The sequence below is a fragment of the Lissotriton helveticus genome, chromosome 3_2 (genome assembly GCF_964261635.1).
Source record: "Lissotriton helveticus chromosome 3_2, aLisHel1.1, whole genome shotgun sequence".
In the NCBI taxonomy this organism is placed as follows: domain Eukaryota; kingdom Metazoa; phylum Chordata; class Amphibia; order Caudata; family Salamandridae; genus Lissotriton; species Lissotriton helveticus.
This window is the reverse complement of record NC_136062.1, coordinates 394,867,532-394,889,650: the sequence shown is the minus strand read 5'-3', so window position 1 is coordinate 394,889,650 and position 22,119 is coordinate 394,867,532. Positions and strand designations below refer to the sequence as shown.

The following is a 22,119-nucleotide window of genomic DNA, read 5'->3' as shown; positions in this document are numbered from 1 at the left end:
TGATGTTTTATTTTGAGATGCCGGATCAGATGCGATCTCAGAAAAATCACTGTTTGGTCTTACGTCGATGACACATGGTTGTATATTGCCATGGGAAGTGTTTGAATCAGCTGGCATAACGTTGTTTGTGGGAGATTTAGCCTGTGCAAGTGACCCCAAGGAGGATCGTTTATGAGCTACAAATTCACGTGACAATCTGCGTTCCGCTAGGATAATCTCCTTCTCTACCACAGAAACCGCGCGGGTAATAAAGTTGTCCATTGTACCCAGCGTGGTGTTTCCCCCTCTCCGTGAACATCTACCTGAACGGGTAGCCATTGGGGAGTATGAAGACATATACAGAGACTTAGCACAGTTAAATATATTGGTGTAATCCCTCCACACAATACTCGGCTTGGCTTACCGGAGATGTTAGGGGGATGTCCCGTCCCGGCCCCTGCTGGCCCCGGACGGCCACAGACGGCCCGCCCTTTGCCCGGGCTTCGCCCGGCGTCCCGCTTGCGTCCCGCAAGACGGTCTCTCCTCTGATGTTATAGGATGGGCGTTGGGGGCGGGGCACGCAGGGGTACGCTGACCGGATGTCTCGTGGTCAAGCAGGGACTCCTGGGATAGTGAGTCCCTGCCGCGCTACCCCTGCAGCCTCCACAGGTGTTCCCTTCCTCTCGGCGCGTCAGCCAGTCAGGTGCAGCAACGTTGGTGGGTCACAAGTATCCTCCTCCCACAGCGAAGCGGCTCCCGCGCAGCGGGAGCGGCGAGCAGTAGGACTGTGCAAAGTCCAGCAAACGGGGCAAGTATTCTCCCACAGCGTCCCACAGCGGCTCCTTCCAAGTTCAGGGTCACACTGGAAAGCGCTGCTGCTCTCTTTTTGGCCGGTTTGCCGGTGGGGGCGGGGCACGCAGGGGTGCGCTGACCGGATGTCTCGTGGTCAAGCAGGGACTCCTGGGATAGTGAGTCCCTGCCGCGCTACCCCTGCAGCCTCCACAGGTGTTCCCTTCCTCTCGGCGCGTCAGCCAGTCAGGTGCAGCAACGTTGGTGGGTCACAAGTATCCTCCTCCCACAGCGAAGCGGCTCCCGCGCAGCGGGAGCGGCGAGCAGTAGGACTGTGCAAAGTCCAGCAAACGGGGCAAGTATTCTCCCACAGCGTCCCACAGCATCTCCTTCCAAGTTCAGGGTCACACTGGAAAGCGCTGCTGCTCTCTTTTTTGGGCCGGTTTGCCGGTGGGGGCGGGGCACGCAGGGGTGCGCTGACCAGATGTCTCGTGGTCAAGCAGGGACTCCTGGGATAGTGAGTCCCTGCCGCGCTACCCCTGCAGCCTCCACAGGTGTTCCCTTCCTCTCGGCGCGTCAGCCAGTCAGGTGCAGCAACGTTGGTGGGTCACAAGTATCCTCCTCCCACAGCGAAGCGGCTCCCGCGCAGCGGGAGCGGCGAGCAGTAGGACTGTGCAAAGTCCAGCAAACGGGGCAAGTATTCTCCCACAGCGTCCCACAGCGTCTCCTTCCAAGTTCAGGGTCACACTGGAAAGCGCTGCTGCTCTCTTTTTGGCCGGTTTGCCGGTGGGGGCGGGGCACGCAGGGGTGCGCTGACCGGATGTCTCGTGGTCAAGCAGGGACTCCTGGGATAGTGAGTCCCTGCCGCGCTACCCCTGCAGCCTTTACAGGTGTTCCCTTCCTCTCGGCGCGTCAGCCAGTCAGGTGCAGCAACGTTGGTGGGTCACAAGTATCCTCCTCCCACAGCGAAGCGGCTCCCGCGCAGCGGGAGCGGCGAGCAGTAGGACTGTGCAAAGTCCAGCAAACGGGGCAAGTATTCTCCCACAGCGTCCCACAGCGTCTCCTTCCAAGTTCAGGGTCACACTGGAAAGCGCTGCTGCTCTCTTTTTGGCCGGTTTGCCGGTGGGGGCGGGGCACGCAGGGGTGCGCTGACCGGATGTCTCGTGGTCAAGCAGGGACTCCTGGGATAGTGAGTCCCTGCCGCGCTACCCCTGCAGCCTCCACAGGTGTTCCCTTCCTCTCGGCGCGTCAGCCAGTCAGGTGCAGCAACGTTGGTGGGTCACAAGTATCCTCCTCCCACAGCGAAGCGGCTCCCGCGCAGCGGGAGCGGCGAGCAGTAGGACTGTGCAAAGTCCAGCAAACGGGGCAAGTATTCTCCCACAGCGTCCCACAGCGTCTCCTTCCAAGTTCAGGGTCACACTGGAAAGCGCTGCTGCTCTCTTTTTTTGGGCCGGTTTGCCGGTGGGAGCGGGGCACGCAGGGGTGCGCTGACCGGATGTCTCGTGGTCAAGCAGGGACTCCTGGGATAGTGAGTCCCTGCCGCGCTACCCCTGCAGCCTCCACAGGTGTTCCCTTCCTCTCGGCGCGTCAGCCAGTCAGGTGCAGCAACGTTGGTGGGTCACAAGTATCCTCCTCCCACAGCGAAGCGGCTCCCGCGCAGCGGGAGCGGCGAGCAGTAGGACTGTGCAAAGTCCAGCAAACGGGGCAAGTATTCTCCCACAGCGTCCCACAGCGTCTCCTTCCAAGTTCAGGGTAGTTTTCTGCGAATAAAAAGTGTTTTCTCATACAGGCAATGCATCAAAGCTTTTTGCGATCGCAAACGGTGCGAATCGCAATAATCGCCGTTTGCGATCGCAAAACCAGCTTTTGGGATGCATGAAGGGTGAAGGCCTTCGCAATTTGAGAATTCGCAAATATTTGAGAATTCTCAAATTGCGATTGCATTTAAGGAAACGCATTTTGCGATTCATTAAATGCAATGCATGAAAGTTTAAAAAATAGCGATTTTGCAATTAGGGGGAGCAAATTACCATGAGGTTGAACCTCATGGTAATTTGCGAAAACTTTGAGAAATGCACTTTTGTGCAAAGTCCAGCAAACGGGGCAAGTATTCTCCCACAGCGTCCCACAGCGTCTCCTTCCAAGTTCAGGGTCACACTGGAAAGCGCTGCTGCTCTCTTTTTTTGGCCGGTTTGCCGGTGGGAGCGGGGCACGCAGGGGTGCGCTGACCGGATGTCTCGTGGTCAAGCAGGAACTCCTGGGATAGTGAGTCCCTGCCGCGCTACCCCTGCAGCCTCCACAGGTGTTCCCTTCCTCTCGGCGCGTCAGCCAGTCAGGTGCAGCAACGTTGGTGGGTCACAAGTATCCTCCTCCCACAGCGAAGCGGCTCCCGCGCAGCGGGAGCGGCGAGCAGTAGGACTGTGCAAAGTCCAGCAAACGGGGCAAGTATTCTCCCACAGCGTCCCACAGCGTCTCCTTCCAAGTTCAGGGTAGTTTTCTGCGAATAAAAAGTGTTTTCTCATACAGGCAATGCATCAAAGCTTTTTGCGATCGCAAACGGTGCGAATCGCAATAATCGGCCGTTTGCGATCGCAAAACCAGCTTTTGGGATGCATGAAGGGTGAAGGCCCTCGCAATTTGAGAATTCGCAAATATTTGAGAATTCTCAAATTGCGATTGCATTTAAGGAAACGCATTTTGCGATTCATTAAATGCAATGCATGAAAGTTTAAAAAATAGCGATTTTGCAATTAGGGGGAGCAAATTACCATGAGGTTGAACCTCATGGTAATTTGCGAAAACTTTGAGAAATGCACTTTTGTGCATTTTTCAAAGTTTCATGTTGTGCACACACATGCCCTTAGGGCATGTGTGTGCAGAACATATGTGCACAGATTGATTTCAGGGGTGCAACAGGGTGTCCTTTGGACACCCCTGCACCCTTGAAATCGCGTTCTCAATTTGCGATTCGCTAATTGCTAATCGCAAATTGAGAATATCTTCCCATTCATTCCTATGGGCTTTTAGGCCCATAGGAATGAATGGGGAGGTATTCCTTAATTGCGAGTCGCAATTTGCGAGTCGCAATTAAGGAATGTTTAGAAATCACAACATTTTCAACGATTTCTTCATGCATAGGCTTTTGCGATTTCTTAATTGCGATTTCTTAAAAATCGCAATTAAGAAATCTCAAAAGCCTAGAATGATGCATGTGCCTGATAGTCTTTCAAACTTTTAAGAAGTGTGCTGACAGCCACTTCTAAACCGTTCATTTTATACTATTTTGAGTAATGATGACCCAAAGTGAAGATAACACAGATTGAGAAGGAAACATAGCTCAGCTGCTCTGTACATTCAGACACACTTCTCAGGGGCTGGAGGTCAATTCATCTACATCACAATCATCTAGACATTTTGATCGCACCTCAGGCTGGATAATGAATGCCTCAGGGAACGAATTATTGCTTCTATCTTTTACTTGGACTCAGTATGGGGGGGGCAAAAGACTGAAGAGATGCTTCGGATAGTCAGGAACAGACATAGAAGGTCTAGTGAAACTAAGTTTAGGACCTGGATTCTGGGTGAATAAGCATTATGAATAAATAATGCATGTAGGAATGTGTTTTTTGTAAGAAAGAAGACCAAAGAGGTATTTGCTAAATACTTTTCCTCCGTGCTGCTACCTGCCATTGTTGTACATTCCTACTGCTCATGTTCAACATTCGGATGCCCGCCTGCCCCCCTGCTAACCCATTCATCTGTATTTTCCCTTTATATATGACTATTACATAACAGAAAGAATAGAGGTAAGCAATAAGCACATTCAAATGTAGTCTAGCAATTTATGAGTGCATTCTTGCTCACAAGTGGCCATTATTAATTCAGATTGGTGTGTTATAATCTGAGGCTGACCAACATCTCAAAATGGAGGGTGATTATTGCAGAATATTTATTTGTCAATCCTTTCTTCACATCCTACAAACATGGCCCATCTACTTCCTCAGCATGTTGAAAAAAATCAAAAACCTACTTATTCCACATTGGCTTGGACTGAGAATATTCACGCTCCCAGCCCTAGGTCTGTACACTGCATCTCTTGCTCTCATCATTGCCTAGAATCGTTGTCCTTTTTCTTCATTTGCATATTTCTGGCACTTCGATCAACACTGTTCTATAACGTGTGCAAGGCTGAATTTGTCATTGTAAGACAAGTCCCACTTAGTCTCCAATGTCTTTTAGAATATATGGCGCACTAACAGCTGGATGGTAGAGATGTGCATTATGGAAAATGCACATATAAACAAAAATAACAGTTGGAAGGTGACAAAAGACCAACACAAACATACTAGAAGCACTACTGCCAGAGAAGTAGATGAAAGACTGATCGAATTAGCAGCCTTGGATATAAAAAGGAACATAGCCTGGGGTGTATTTAGCAAGTTTAGGGAAGGATAACTGGATAGGATGTCAAGACCTGGCTGTTCGAATGAATATATCTCCCTGAAGCAGTTAGCTACTCTAGCACCCCGACACCCTCAAAGGTAATTAGCTATGCTATATAAATCCCTGATTGGTTGATTGATATAGTCCACATTTCTCTTTCTTTTAGGGATGTGGGTAATGGTGGTCTTCACCCACCATGCCCAAGGAAGTATACCTATTATATTAATTCAACAATCTCCATATCATAATCTACCTAAAACAGTATTTCTGCAAGTTTCCCTTCTCTCTGGGATAATGTTAAAATGTTATGGGTTGGGAGGACGTCGCTGTTGCTGTGGGGCTGTAAATTAACCCCGTGCTGCAGTTTTCCTCCATTCCCATTCTGTTTTACAAGATGCCACAAGGTTTTTGACCTTTCAAGATGCCACTAGGTTTTTAAGTACCAAAAGAAAATCCCATACACTAAAGATGCGTGGAAAGTATCAAGTCTTCCCATCCAAAACTTTTCAATTTTTTGTCGAATCTGACCAAGCGGGATCAACTCTCCACGGGTAGGAATGAAAGAAAAACATACATCAGGAGAAAAGCTCTGATACGGAAGCTTGTGAATAAAGTATTCTGCAAGAAATAATCTCTTGAATGGTTGAATTCTTTGGCAAAGAAAGTGAAAAATGGGCTCTTACAAAAATCGTTTTGAGAATAAACTGCTCCCACTAGTAAAGTTGGACAGAGCTGTCCCTGGTGCTGAATGGGAGCCTCAGGAATGCTGGTTTTACCACTTACATGTTGCTGCAAAAAACAAAATAAATGCAAAAACACAACAGATACACAGCTGCTAACAGTAACAACGGATGAAGGAAGCACAGTGTTACCTGTGGATGTGGCGTTGAGTTTGGGGGTTAGTTGCCAGACTGGTGACCAGCAAGCCTTGGCAACAGTAAACATAGCAGAAAGGTACCGGCACCTCACTGGGCCCTGAAGAATGAGGTAGTGGCCTGCAACCTTGTGGCAGGCAAGACTACAACTCCCTTGATGGGTCACATCAATAGCCTGCCTGGAGGCAGACTTTCTGACTCCTGGAAGCGATCAAATTGCCTGGCATGAGGTCAGAATCCTGTCTTGGCGGCAGGAGGAAAACAAGGCTTGCCAGATAGAGCACAGAGAAGCTGGGGTAACCAGGTCAGCAACCTCTAAAGTAGCTTCATGGGGCATGCCACATCACCCAGGGCACAAGATTCATTTGAGGGGTAAGATAGCACTTTGTTTGATACCAAACGTGACATATTTCAGTGGCACTATAATGGAACTGCCAACCTCGAGAATACCCAGGTGGCAGCCCATGTTATCCTGTGGACCACTGACAGTTATAGTAGTTTCCAATGGGGAACGCCATTAAATGGACAAAAAGGTTGTCACTTATATTTCCTCTCCTTTACAATACTGCACCCTGCCACCTGGGACGAGGAGGCCTACCTTAGTGGTGAGTTTCATTTATTAAAAATAGTGCATTTGACTGTGCCACACATGGTGAAGGCACAGTCGACTTTTGAGCAGTTTGCACTGCTGCTGAAGTCTACAATGGCAGGCCTGCAGTCAGTAGTTTGTTTGGATCATCCAGGGTGGCACAAAACCATGCTGCAGCCCTGGGGACCCTGTCAACCACTTATGCACCAGGCCCGCTGGTACCATATACTAGAGGCGTTGCCAATTTGGGATTACCAAGTCGAAATTAACTGTTTTTGAAGTGAGCATAGGCACTGTGGTCCGGGAAATATACTCCAGTGCTCTATCAGAGTCATAACCATCAGCAATTGGAGCAAAAAGTTGGAGGTCACCATACAAAAAGGGTACTGTCCTATACACAGTGAGTATGGGACTCACATCTGAGCCAGGGGTGGTTTCTCCATTAGGGCTCAGAGGCTGCGTCCCACTGAAATATGCGCAAATATTAAATAGCCAGATTTATTGAGAGATACTATTGTATCTCTAAACAAATCAATGTATTTTTGTCTAAGTTGTCTGCCCCAGGCTGCCTGCCCGACCTCGCTCTGTAGCTGGAGACAAATGCTAGACAGTAAGTCACATTTCTGAACTGTGATGCACGATGCAGAGCTAAGCTATCTAAAGCCTGTCATTGCCATTGTAGTCTATGGTAGTATCCACTGTAGGCCAGTGATGCTATCAGCGACACAGTTTCGGGCATCGGAGTCTATGAACCTGTGTGGCAGCCGTCCATCATTCACAGGAATAGATCCTACCCTTTCCCATTCAGCCCACATAGGAGTAGATTCAAGCATGTGTGATTTGGTGCCTCATCCTCAGGAATGGTAAGTGTTATAAGGCTAATATTGTGGTATTTATATATGTATATGTTGCTGAGACCCCTGGTCATGCTTACCTCCCTACTGTGACACCCCAGGCCCTGGATGCACGTCACTGTCCCTTTTAGAAATAGAACTACTGTATTTGCTCCCCCGCAAAATGTATCCAAAAGATGAGCATGGTTGTTGTTTCCTTGCAAAGTTGATCCAAATATCTGAGTCAAGACCTAAGGGAGAGATATGGGCTTAAAGTAAAAACTAAAAACAGTTATCTGCTGTATGGCGATAAAACGGTCCCTATCTACATGCCCTTAAAATCAATGCCAAAAACATGGAATGATTTATGAAAATTGAATATTGAAAACATTAAGGCAATGCATGTCAGCGATTTAGTCTTATTTTAAATGATTTACTTAATCTTGGATTTCCCCAAGAGTGTTAGCTATTATTTTGTTGTGTTTCTGTATTTTTTCCGTGCATCTTATACTCTTGCATCTGCAAACTATGAGCCATACCAGGTGTTTATGAGGGGCTATGATTGAGAGCTAAAGCCAAAGCAATATGCCTGTCAGTGGTTTGGCCTCTCTGCAGAGCACACAGAAGAATAGTCATGTATCCAGATTGAAATTGAAATTCGATGTAAATGTGTGGGAAGGGGTACTCATATGTCCAAATATTTCTAAGGCAATAGCAAAAGGAAATACATTGCTTAAATGTGAGTGAGTGCAGTGTATGTTTTGAAGTGGTGAAGTGACGGAGATGTGAAGAAGTGCAGTAAAGGTAGAATGAAAAGAGGGTACTTAAGAGGAAAGAGAGGTGGTTGAAGATGTGCATATTGACTAGATGCAGAGAAAAGGGCATACACTTCTAACATTAAGAGTACATAACTGAATGCCATAACTCCTTCCACAGGCCTCAATTTTGATTGTAAATTATTTATAACAAATCATTGTTGTTACTCATTTATCTTAAAAGCTAACAACCACTGACAAAGCCAATCATATTGTCAGATTTTAGATGTATGATATATGTTATGGCATATATCTGAATTCAGTTACATCTCACAGGTGTTTTAAGGTTGCAAGATTTTAGCGGATGATGTTCATGTAAGATTTTTTCTTAGTCGTTTAACCCCTTGCATGCGTCGGATGACCCCAGGTGGTCTGACATCACAGTGGGTGTGTGCAAAGGATGGCCGGGGGCCGTCCGAACCCCGCCCACTTATTATTTCGCCAGCACCGCGTCAGAATTTGTGCCACAGTCAAGGGATTAAAGATGGTACAACTATATATGTGATATTATTGTTTTTTATTTAGACCCCTGCAACTTTTTGTCTTTTTTTATAGAAAGTAGAGTTAGGCATTGGGTATTATGAGGCACAGTGCTCGTGTGCTCATGACGAGCTGAGCTCATCATGAGCCGTGGAACGCTCACTCGCGGGGATAATTCCCCTGCTGTGCTGAACGTTCCACGAAAACAGGTGTGGCCGTGACGAGCTGAGCTCGTCATGAGCACACGAGCACTGTGCATCATGACGAGTTGAGCTCGTCATGAGCATGGGGGCACTGTGCGCGCCCCCCTACCCCCAGCACAGCGGGGGAATCACCCCTGCATGCAAGGGGTTAACGTTCTTTGCATATGTGCATATGCTTCTGTAATGTTATGGAGAGTTCTAAGGTACATAGCTACCCTGGAAAGGGGCTTTCCAAGTGCTAGCCTACTCCAAGTTAGAACAGCATAGACCAGCACAGAAAGGGCCTATGATGCAAAAAGTCAGCTCTTCACCCGCTTTCTAAAATATAAATTATTTTTGCGTCTTCCTTAGCTGTGAAGGCAGGACCAGGGCCATTGCTTGGAAAGAATGCCCTCCCAGTCTTACTCTTTTAGTCGTGGTATAAGAGCTAGGTTGCATCAGGGGCGCCAAACTAGGTGTTCCCATCTTGTTCATAATGCAATGAGCAACGCAAAAAGCTTTGAATTGAGTGCAATCCTGAAGCGGAAGCCAGTGGAGAAGCTTCGAACTGAGCAGAATTTAGGCAGATGAAGAAGTAATCTAGCAGCCGCATTCTGGACAATCTGCAGCATATATATCACAGATCCATTGACACACAGATAGTCAAGTTGGAAGAAGGTTATTGACTGTACAGCCATTTGCCAATCCTGGGGATGGAAGAAAGCCAATAATCGATTTAATGCTTCTGAGAGGACTTTGGTACTCTCAGAAGCCTTATATCGATTAGTGCCTTGTATTGTGACTCAAATGAGAGAGTGTCATCATGCCAGATGATCAACTTGGGATTTTACTTGTGTTTAGAAATGTCACTAGTGCTGTCATGAATTTGTGCATTATCTTTATCAATTTGTGTATTATCTTTTAAGAAAAGTGTTGATTACGGTGTATGAATGAATGATTGATTGATGCACACTAAGCCACTATGTATCCTCTATATATTAAGTTATGTGTATATAATTGCATTTAACCCCAGAAGGTGACTTCCAACCTTACTGACGCTGTGCATGCTACTGCTACACGGTGACTGTATCTCCGAGTGAAATAATGATGCTGCCATGCAGGGCAATAGATCATCCCTTTTTTAAGTACAGAAGAATGAGTCTGTAGGCGCCACAGTGTAATAAACATGGCTCAGAGACTCGAACATCGACTGTGTGTGCTGCCGACTCCCCAGTCACCAATTACGTGCACCTTGAAACCTGCATCCTGTTGTAGGCAGCCCAGAACCAAGAATAATTATGATTTATTGCATTGATTTCATAAGCTTATAAAGCACTAAATTGTCTCACCAGGGCACTTACGTACTGCACACCTAGTAAAAGACTTAATAACTGAAGCACAACACAGGTTCGAGCCAAACGATCTGAAAACCTTCCCAGACATGATTAAATTGGTCAAAATATGGCCATTATAATTGCTGTGCAGGAAATGATCTTAATAATAATGCATTCTTTGCAGATATTTCAGTGCAAAGAAATGCTTATGTGAGTGCAAGGAAGTAAATCTGCACCGCTCCATGGGGATAGATTTTTGCCACTCAAACTACCATGAGAGAGCACAAGTTTGAAAAAATTTTATAAGTGTACCATATTTACAAGCACGTAGTTAGTTAACATGTACTTTGCACCAGGGTGTTTATATTTAGAAGTGAAATACACCGAGTGTCTTATATTCAGTGGTGAAATGCATAGAATGTTTAAGTAGAGTAACAATAATCATAACTGTGTGAGACTAATGTAGAAATGTTTGGGATGAAAATGAAAACTTCATGTTCTCATGTTAAAGGAATCATGTTAGAGTTGAATAGAACTTTACAAAACCAGTATAATGTGTAGGCCTCATGGCAATTCACAGAAAATCTAAACGTGCTGCTAAAATAATGTGAGACAAGGTTGACGTGGTTCTTCCAAATGTATTATCGAACTAAGTTTGAAATTTATGCTTTATAGATGTGTTATTTTAGAAACGTATGCTAGTTAAGAATGTTGTTTAAATCAAGTTAATGTTTTAAGAGTGCAGGGACCTGTTTCATGTAAATCAAGTAGGCCTGAACTGATAATGTCATATCGTTTGAACTACCATGTGCTCGTTAAGGAAGAAGTCGAGAGGTGTCCAGCACAGAGCTTGGAGTGTGTTTTATGACTCAAAGATATGGTGGAGTTTGGAATTTGAGGCCCACTGCAGGACGGACTGGATGCAGGTGCAAGGGTCTTAATCAGCTAGAATGAAAGGGGCTTTGTTCAGTGGCGCTTGGCGCAGGCCTGTAGGAGTTTCCAGGAATTTCAGGGGGTATCAGCGCACTGGAGAAGAAGCCTGGGAACCAAGGTCAACTTTAACGAGGGTCTTCAAGAGTACCATCATGGAGTTTGCCGCGCAAAGATATACCACGTGAGGGGCGTCCCAAGGGGCGTTTCTGTTGGAAATGTGATTTGGTATTAGGGAAAGAGACCCGGGGAGAGAGCAGAGCAGATGATTTTGGGAGCCGAAGGAAGCGGATGGGTAGGCAGATAGGCTGATCAGGAGAGACCCATTATCAGAGAAGAGACAAAGAGAAGTGCGTGATCTTCTTAGGAAGTCACCACGGCTGACACCTAGAGGGGTAAAGATCTTGCTAAGTAGGGATGTCACTTAGTATAGTGTAGGGACAGACTAACCTTAATTTTCTTTTCTGTAATGACTTTGAGGTTGCAACTTGTATCCATTTTGGCAACCCTTATGGTTTTCGAGCTTGTACTTATTATTCTGTTTTTCAGACTCAGACTATTCAAAAAGTTCATGTTCATAGTGATACCGATTTATCTTCTTAATCTCATTTTGAGAAGTTTGTATCTTCAGTTATCTTTGACTTTATATTAAATCTTTGAAACCTAAAATTTGGTCAGTGGTCATTTAGAGTGGTGTAAGTTCTTAAATTGATTGATTTATTGTAAGATTACCTTTTACTCAATGACAGGTACCAACGATTCAGTCGACATAGTTTGGGATTTGGTAAGGTAACTAGTAACCAGTAATCCCGCGTTAGCAGTTGGTAGCAGAGTGAGGATGGTTATCTTCTTGAGGAAGGTAATCTAGAGAGGTTAGTTTACCCCAAGGCCCCGAGACGTCGAAAGACGAGCAGCGGAAGAATCGTGTGCCGAAAGGTGCAGACGGTGCGAGAAAAGCAGCAGTATCGGAGGAGAGTGAGTATAAAAAGGGTCATGCGTGAACAGATTGCGGTGTTTTGTGTTGTATTTGTATTGTAATGTCTTGCGGAGTTGAATGCCTGTAGTGTGAATGAGAGAAGGTTGTGAGCGTGCGCAACCTGGTAAGCTGGTTACCTGGTAAACGGGTGAACTGGTGAAATCTTAAGTTCAGGCCAGAGCTTAAGTGGTTTTGGGTGTATCGAACATCCAGGGTAGTTGTCGACCATAGTACGGAGGTCACGAGGTACCATTGACCGCCGTGGATCCAAGATAGGGGGAGTGTAAGAGTGAGTGTATGAGTAACGGACGCTGGTCGAAAGTTACTGTGTGTGAGTAACCTATCGGAGAAGGCGATTGTCTGGAAGTAAACGGAAAGACATTTCGCCAAGTTAAGGTGACAACTACAGAAAGACTGTGGGCGTACAGTCAAGAAAGGTGATCGCTTGGACGGAAGTAATCATTTTTCAGAGTATGAATGGGACGCGTGCATGACCGAGGAGACGAGCTGAGAAAGGAGGGAACTGCTGCGAAGGGGGACGGGTGACGTCGGCTAGAGCCGCGCTGTGATTGAGCGGTTGGTGTGACGTTAGCTAGAGCCGCGCTCTGGTTGGGCAGCTAGAGTGACGTCGGAGGAAAGTCGCGTACGGATAGGCCAGTTAGTGTGAACGGGGCTGAGATTGGTGGAATATCATCAGGAAGTAAACAAACGCAGAGAAAGAGCGAAATCATGAAGTGTTTTAAGTGTTTGAAAGGGATTTTTAAACGTAAACGAAGTGAACATTATTACGGGGAAGAGGCTCCGCCGGAGGGTACACCAGCTCATTATATGGCAACGAATGTGGGGCTGCATACCATATTATGGATTGGGGCTTGGAATAAGCTTACGGAAGGGAATGAGGAAATGCAGTTCCCAAAGTACGGGACGTTTAAGTTAGAGGTGTTACATCGGCTAAAAGCAACTATGTCCTCATTGAAACCCTCACCTAGACCTACACAGTTTGAGGCCCTTAATGCATGGATTAGGGCGGCACACGACAGAAATTTGAACAGGCGTCAACAAAGACTGACGCGATCGGTAAGAGCAGTGCAAGATTCTAAATGGGATGAGGAAGCAAAGCGGTGGAGGGTACAGGTTATTGAGGTGGAAAAAATGTATCCGATGAGGGAGGTGGCAGGAGGAGGAAACCTCATGGAAGAAGACGAGGAAAGCGAGTCGGAAGACAATCTGATAAATAGATTGTTAATGGATAGACCACCTCCGAGAGTTGAGGAAATTGAAGATAGAGGGCTTGCAAGGGAAGATGGGAATGCCATAGAGGGGTATACACCACTCCCTATATCGGAATGGACACCTATCAAAGGTGGGGAGACACCTCAACCTAGTACAGCACAGAGTGTAGTGGGAAGGTTTGTGGTGCAGAAAACGCCAGCCACCGAAAGGGTTGAGTCCTTTGGATTGCCAGATGCTCTTCAAGTGCCTGTTACCATAGGACCCATAGTTTCGATCTATAACCCTGAGAGAGATAGAGAGGAACAACAGAGGCAATTGGATAGAGAAAGGATCGAGATGGAAAGGAGGAATAACGTGACAAATGCATGGAAGCAATTGCCAGGATCGGTAACATGGAATACCCCATTAGACACAACTGTCGGTCCCAATTCAGAACAGGGAGGTCCGAGAGTGGATCTAAGGGGACCGCGGCCAAGACCCTATTCAGAATTAAGAGCTGATTTGAGGGAATGGGACGGGTCCACAGTATCCCTGAGTAACAGGACAAGAACGGAACCAGAGTGGGAAAGCAGGGGTAACGGGACTGTATCTCACTGTGGGGCCAGCGAAAGCAGTCAGGGTCGGGAAGGCCGAAGTCCCGAGAATAGAGGGGATGCATGTCCTACAAATCAGAGAGAACAGCAGGAACAGAATACGAGGAGTATGGAGTGTGAGGAAGTGTCTCGCCTCACGCAAACAGAGGGAGACCAAAGAACGCAAGAGTACAGAGATAGGTTTAGGTGCACTCATCACTCACACGCACCTGGGGAAAATGTACAGCACTGGCAAAGAGGGAACAGTGAAAGGTCACGTCATACATCGAGTGATCGGAGGTCACAGATGCATGAGGAAGAAAGAGGGAGTAATGGAACATCTTGCCCTGCATCCCGTGAAACTAGCCAGGATGGGGAGAGAGAGGCTAGGAGGCATGAAGGAGTGTTTCACCACCCACCCCGAGAAGATGGAAAGGCATGGGACCTAGAGAGATGGGAACAGGGGAGGACTCCCTATAATTCACCAATACCTAAACGTAGATCTCGGAGCTGGGATGGGAGAGATGCGGATGGAGGAGCTAAATTGAGTGTCTTGAAAGCTGAAATTAAGGCAAAAAGGCTTGATGTTACTAGTTTAAAATCAGATGTTGACGAGATAATAGATGGAACATTACCTTTGGAAAGGATAGAATTGTATGAACAGGATGAGTTATTGTTCATGGCAAAGAATATTACTAGGAAAGCTAGAGCGTTTCATGAGAAACTGACTGATTTGGCAGACAGGTATGCCGTGGATTTATCTAGGACAAGGGCATTACAGAGTAACCACAGATTACAGTACGCAGACCAGGATCTAGATGAGAAGAGAACTACTGGATTAAAAACACACATAAGAGAGCTGGTATCAGGGATAAGAGTGTGGAGAGAATTGGACAAATGGGAAGAAAGGTGGTCGAAAAAGGGCACAGTTAGGCGAAGTACAAATGTGATGACCCCTGAGGGAAGGGTAATGCAGATGGAGGCATTCCCTTTGCGAGAAATATCAAATGGAAATTATGTACATGTGCCCTGGAGTAGAGGAGACTTAGCTGCATTTACCAACTCATTTCCGAAGTTGAGGGACAATCCAGTAGAATGGTATAAACAGGTAGAGAGGTTTGTCAAAATCTCGAAAGTACTGTGGATAGATTTGAACACGTTGTTTGACATCGTGGTCCCATCTGATTTGTGGACCCCGTGCAAGACTAGTGTTGAATGGCCAAATACTGAACCAGCGAGGGATGTTCGGACTAATGGACTGTCCGAGATTGTCATGCGAAAGTATGAAAGGGTAATAGCATGGCTGAAAGATAAGGTACCACCACAGGATATAGATTGGGTGAAAATAGACCGAACAAGGCAGGAACCCAAGGAGACAGTTCACGAGTTTTATGAAAGATTATTGAAAACATTCAAGCAATACAGTGGACTAGATGTAATGGATCCCAAAGATATAGGGCAGTTTGTGTCAAAGTTTGTCTTGGGGTTGAGACCTGATATTTGTTTGATGATACAGCAACATTTAATCTGTTGGCAGAACAAACCACTAGATGAGATTTTACGTTATGCGAGGTACTGTAGTGACGAGATAGATTCTAAAGCCAAGAATCTAAAGGAGAAATTGATGGTGGTGCAAATGCAGTCCGCTGGGAAGGGTGGCCAGCAGAAGCAGGGGATGGGACAAAAACCAAACGGTCAGAACAAAGATAATGAAGAAGGGCAGAGACCTAGGATAGACTTTGCCACTTTAAAGAAAACGACAAAGTGCCATCAGTGTCACCAGGTGGGGCATTGGCGACGCGAGTGTCCCTTTAACCCCGAAAATGGAGAGCTAGAAGTAGAAGAGCAGGTTCAAGAAGTCCCAACTCCAAAGGTGACAGTTCCAGGAGGCAAGGTGGCCAAAGGGGGGACTTCGGCCCCACGGGCCCAGTTCCCACAGCCACCGAAGGTAGCGACAGGGAGTAAGGTCTTTAAGCAGATGCCTCTCTTCATCGAGGAAGAAAAGTGTTACTACATTGATCCATTGACAGGACAACGTGTGAGCAGTGAAGAGGACTGTACCCTCGGGGCAGTCCTAGAAGTGGATCAAAGAGGGCCATTTGTTGAGGCAGAAGTAGCAGGGTGTCCCACTACGTTCTTAGTGGATACTGGGGCTACTCGTTCGACTCTGAGATCAGCGGTGGTTCCAGACTTGCCAATGTCAGGGGAAACTATTCAGGTGGTAGGAGTCGCAAATAAAAGAATGACTAGTCCCTTGACAGAACCAGTGTCTGTGAAAATTGGAAACCACATGAACGAACATCAGTTTGTGGTTTGTGACTCGAGTCCGGTATGTCTGTTAGGAAGGGATTTGTTGTGCAAATTGAATTGCACCATATACTGCACCCCACAAGGAGTGGAGGTACAGACTACCGACGATGATGCTACCTTTAAGGTGGCCAATTCAAAATTCTGTGTAGAACTATATCCTACTCTGACTGTAGAAGATCTTCCCCAAGATTTAAGAGATGCAGTGGCGTCAGAGGTGTGGGATTTCACAGGAGAAGATATAGGATTGATTAAAGGGGTAGAACCGGTAAAAATTCTGGTAAAACCAAATGTTGAGTTTCCAAGAACGCCTCAATACAAATTGTCCCAGGAAACGATTGCGGGAATAAAACCTGTGATCGAGTCAATGATACAACAGGGAATACTGAAAGAAATCGTGGGTAGTCCTTGTAACTCCCCGATTATGGGTTTGCAGAAACCTAGCGGGAAATTCAGGATAGTGCAGGATTTACGAAAAATTAACAACATAGTCGTTTCATGTTGTCCCGTGGTACCGAATCCTTCAGTGATATTGTTTCAAATACCATGTCAAGCAGAATGGTTCACAGTGATAGATCTTTGCCAGGCTTTCTTTTCCATCCCATTGGATGAAGAGAGCAGGTATCTTTTTGCTTTTAAAATGGAAGATCGCGTTTTAACATGGTGTCGAATCCCACAAGGATTCACAGACAGCCCATCCATCTTCAACCAGTTGTTGAAGAAGAATCTCGAAAATCTAGTACTGCCGCAGAACTCGGTTCTGGTCCAGTACATAGATGACCTACTTGTTGCGTCAGAGACAGAGGAAGCCTGTAAAGCAGATTCAATTGCCTTACTGAATCATTTAGCCAAAAATGGACATAAGGTATCTCCGAGCAAGTTACAGTACTGTCTGACAGAAGTACAGTATTTGGGGCACCGGTTAGAAAAAGGAAAACGCAAGGTGTCCCCAGAGAGGATTGAGGCGATAATGAAGATGAATGCGCCCACGACACAGAGAGAAGTTAGAATGTTCCTAGGAATGGTGGGCTACTGCCGACAGTGGATAGTTAACTTTTCACTGAAAGCAAAGCCCTTACAGAAACTGACGCACAAGGAGGTGAGTGATCCGGTACCATGGGACGAAGAATGCTTGGTGGCGTTCTTGCAGCTGAGAGACGATTTGTGTCATGCTCCGGCTCTGGGAATGCCCGATTACGAGAAGTCATTTTCACTCTATTGCTGTGAGAGAGAGGGATGTGCTTTGTCAGTCTTGGCACAGACCCACGGAAATGCCCGTAGACCAGTTGCATATTTTTCGGCTACATTAGATCCAGTAGCCGCAGCGTTGCCCGGATGTCTCAAATCCGTTGCTGCAACGGGTGTCAGCATTGAAAGGAGCGAGAGTATTGTGATGGGACATCCAGTGGTGGTGTATGTACCACATTCAGTTGAATTGCTAATGACCAGGACGAAGACGCAGCATCTGACCAATAGTAGGCTCACGCGCTACGAGCAAGTTATCCTTGCTGCGGAGAACGTGACTCATAGGAGATGCTCTGTCTTGAATCCTGCTACTTTAATGCCATTACCTACTGTAATAGAAGGCGAAGGATGTGAAGACCACGATTGCCTTGATGTGACTGAACTATGCACGAAACCCAGACCAGATATTGTGGATGAGCCGTTGTCTGACCCCGATGAAATTTATTTTGTTGATGGCTCATGTTTAAGAGACGATACTGGTCGGTTGAGAGCAGCTTATGCTGTTTGTACTATTACTGGAGTTGTGGAAGCCGCTTGCCTGGAAGGAGTACATTCCGCACAGGTAGCAGAAATTATTGCCCTAACTCGTGCCTGCATAGCAGGAAACGGAAAGAGAGTCACCATCTACACGGACAGCCAATATGGTTTCGGTGTGGTTCACGATTTCGGGCAGTTGTGGTCTCAGAGGGGTTACATGACCTCCTCTGGTTCGCCCATTCGAAATGGAGAATTTGTGCGGCTGTTGTTAGAAGCATTACAAGGTCCAGTTGACATCGCAATAGTAAAGTGTGTAGCTCATACTAAGAATACAGATTTTGTGTCACAAGGCAACAGATACGCTGATGAAGTCGCACGCTATTGTGCGGAACAAAATTATTCTTTCTCAAAGGTGGAAATAGAAGGTGCAGAAGAAAAGACTGAATTAAGTATGATGTTAGAAACTGTAGACACTTGGGAGGATTTAAGAATAATGCAGGAGAATGCACCAGAAACTGAGAAAAGGGCATGGGAAACAGCAGGTTGTGTGCGAAGTGAAATGGATTTTTGGGTTTCAGCAGATGGGAGAGCTGTGTTACCTGAAGAATTAGCTAATCCCATGGCGAGAGAAATACATGGTCCAGTACATCTAGGAAGGGATGCTATGATGAGAGTGTTTAGGCAAACTTGGTATTGCCCTAAATTTAGAATAGCAGCAGAATCAGTATGCAAGCGATGTGTTACCTGCCAACAACTGAACGTAGGCAAGCGAACACCAGTCACACTGAGTCACATTGGGAGGTCGGGGGGGCCTTTCAATAGAATGCAACTAGATTTCATCGAAATGCCAAGAGTTAATCGCCTTCGGTATGTGTTGGTGATTGTATGCGTATTTTCCAGATGGGTTGAAGCGTACCCTACACGTAGGTGCGATACACTCACAGTGGCTAAATTGTTGCTCAGGGAGTTGATACCGCGCTTCGGGGTGCCTGCCTCTTTGGAATCTGACAGAGGAAAACATTTTAACAGCGAAATAGTGAAGATGTTGTGCTCCACACTGAATATCGATCAAAAGCTGCATTGTAGTTATCGACCAGAAGCTTCAGGAATTGTGGAACAAGTGAATGGCACATTGAAGAATAGATTGGCTAAAGTAGTGGCATCCACATCTTTGAGTTGGCCAGATGCTCTTCCTTTAGTGCTCATGAGCATGCGCAGCACACCTGACAGGAGGACAGGTCTCTCTCCCCACGAGATCCTGATGGGGAGGGCCATGAGACTTCCCACAGTTCCAACTACTGCCCTATTGAATATTACAGATGATCTGATCTTGGATTATTGTAAAGGACTGTCTGACGCCATCCATTCTGTGTCCCTTCAGGTGCATGCGGCTGAAGTTCCAGCATCGATGAACCTGTGTCATGACCTGAACCCAGGGGACTGGGTGTTGGTTAAAAAACACGTTCGGAAGAACTGCCTAGATGTTCGCTGGCGTGGGCCCTTTCAGGTAATCCTGATAACGAACACCGCGGTGAAGTGCGGGGGGGCTGCCAAATTGGATCCATGCATCCCATACTCGAAGAGTTCCAGCACCTCTAGAAGGAACAGCTCCTATCCCAGACGAAAGCCCGGAAGTGGAAGAAGGGTCGCAAGAAGGGATTGCAGCAGCTGAGGAGGTGTCGGAAGAAGTTGGGAACGCAACGGATTCAGAAGAAGAGCGAAGGCAGGACGGCAGTGAGACAGAAGACGCAACTGAAGGAGAGAGCAGAAGTGAATACGACTCAGACTCAGATCCGTATCAGAGCGACCAAGAACCAAGTGAGAGGACAAGGAATAGGAGAATAAGGCTTGGAGCTGCCACTTGGCCAGCAAGGAGAAGAAGGCTAAGTTTGAGGTCGGCCCAGGAAGAAACGCTTACTCCTATATCCGAAGACTCAGATCCAGAAGAAGATATCCAGGATCAAGCCGAGGAGGGCCTTAGAAGATCAAGGAGGGTGCGAGTGCCTAGTAGAAGATACTCTACTCCCGACTGGACCTACCTCGTTGCAGATGTCTGGGGGGCACAGAACCGGGAGGATCCAGGAAGTGGACCTGGTCAGAACTAACCCGATCATCACAGTGCAAATAAGGTTTCTACTGCCAGGAGCGGAGACCGAAAGGTTGCTGACACTCAACATCGTTCATCCTCCTCTCCTGAGCGGAATAAGAAAATTGATTTTAGAGACAGTTGAGTTTCCAGTTTGCTGTTCACGATATCCAATATTGGAGGGAACTCTTCTTCGTTTGGAAATGCTTGAGCGAGTAGTAGAAATCCTAGGAGCGCTCATAGTTGTGGATTAATACCATATTGCGAATGTCTTCAAGGGGGCGCAGAACTGGAAAGGTGAGGAAAGTGATCCTGATTAGAACGGACCCCTTTGTGATTGTGGATGTAGAGCTGATAGTACCAGGAGTAGAAATTGAAAAAACGTTAACTCTCAATTTCGTCCGTCCACTTGTCCAGAGCGAAATAAGGAGAATAATCCTAGAAACAGTTGACTTTCCATGTTGTGGTACGAACTGCCCAGAACCTGAGGGAATGATACTTCGGATGGACATTTATGAAGACGTAGTGTCCCTCCTTGAGCCATACATAACTTTAGATGAAAATAAGACTTTTGAAAAGAAATTGTAAACTTGTTGCAAGATAACCTAGCGCCGAGTGGAAGAAGAAAAGTGATAGGGGTTTCCTTTTAGTGGATGGAGAAGGGCTAGGGTTGTCTGTTTCTACCGAACTTTGAACTGTTTTGCGGAAATAAATTGTCAAGCTTCCAAGTGTTCAAAAGAAAGACATTGCGAGAAAGAAAGACTTTTGGCTCAGGAAAGAGAAGAAGTGAATGCTGGAAGAAAGTCAAGAACTACACTGTTTGAGAACATGGAGGCTGGCAACCCGAACCGCAGGGCAAAATGTATAGTTGGCACACTGTTGGGAGTGGTGATTTCCCTTATAGTTTTAGTGGTTACTGTCTCATACATAGTGGGACACGAGAGGGATGCAGTTGCAGTGAAGGAGGACAAGGGAGTGTCAACACCGAGAACTCCTATTGCTAATGATAAGGGAAACATCAATGATAAAGACAAAGCATTGTTAGATGCAGAAGTAAAAAGGTTACACATGGATGAGTCACAGGGAAATTACAGGTCAAATGCTTATGCTAAATTGCTTTATGAATACGTTGACGCCATGGAGGTGAAGAATTGCTACGTTTGTATGCAATTACCAGCTTCTGTGGAGGAGGGTATCAGGTACCATCATCTTCCATTGACATATGGAATCACATGCAGTTTGTTGTTGAGCATATTTTATGGACGAGATGGATTTGAGTATTATTTCTCGAATTTCGACTCGACATTGCCAGAGGTCCCGAATTTCAAGCATTTGAACAAATGGGACTATTACAAAAGCGAAGACAGATTACACAAATGGTTTATTCCATGGAAAACGTTAGATACTTCACATGCTCGAAGAAACAATCTGACTTGTCAAGTGTCAGAAGTTGAGAAAAAGTTTATAGGACAGGTAGATACTAGATACAGGAGGCAGAAGATTTTGAAGGCATCAGGACAATGGGAAACAGATTGGACCAAGGAGGAAAGGGCACATCAAAGAAAAGGTAGTATTGGTCCAATTGCTTTGGATAAGGAGAAACGGGGGAAACTGTGCATACACAGGAGTTACTCCTATTATGAGAATTTTTATGTAGGTCAAGTCAATTGTGAACATGCCTTTCAACTGGAGTATTACTCTAAGGATTTTTTGAAGGGGATGCAAGCAATTCCAAATGTATATTTTGTATGTGGAAGAAATGCCTATGTGAAGCTACCAGATAATTGGTACGGATCATGCTATCTGGCTGTTGTCTTCCCTAAAATATATCATGTTGAGAATTTAGAAACGACAAAGAAAGAAATACCAACTAGGTGGAAGAGAGGGCTGGGTGCAGCAGAAGTAGTTGGAGATGTACTCGGTGCTGCATTCCCTTTCTTAGGACTGATACTGAATGACATTAAGATCAGGAGG

The 22,119-nt window shown here is 46.2% G+C and overlaps 1 protein-coding gene across 2 annotated transcripts in view; it reads right to left on the bottom strand.

The window, feature by feature from the left end:
- Positions 1 to 22,119, bottom strand: part of SHANK2 (SH3 and multiple ankyrin repeat domains 2) — a 3,078,421-nt gene that overhangs the window by 1,537,564 nt on the left and 1,518,738 nt on the right. The gene's annotated exons all lie outside the window — the stretch shown is intronic.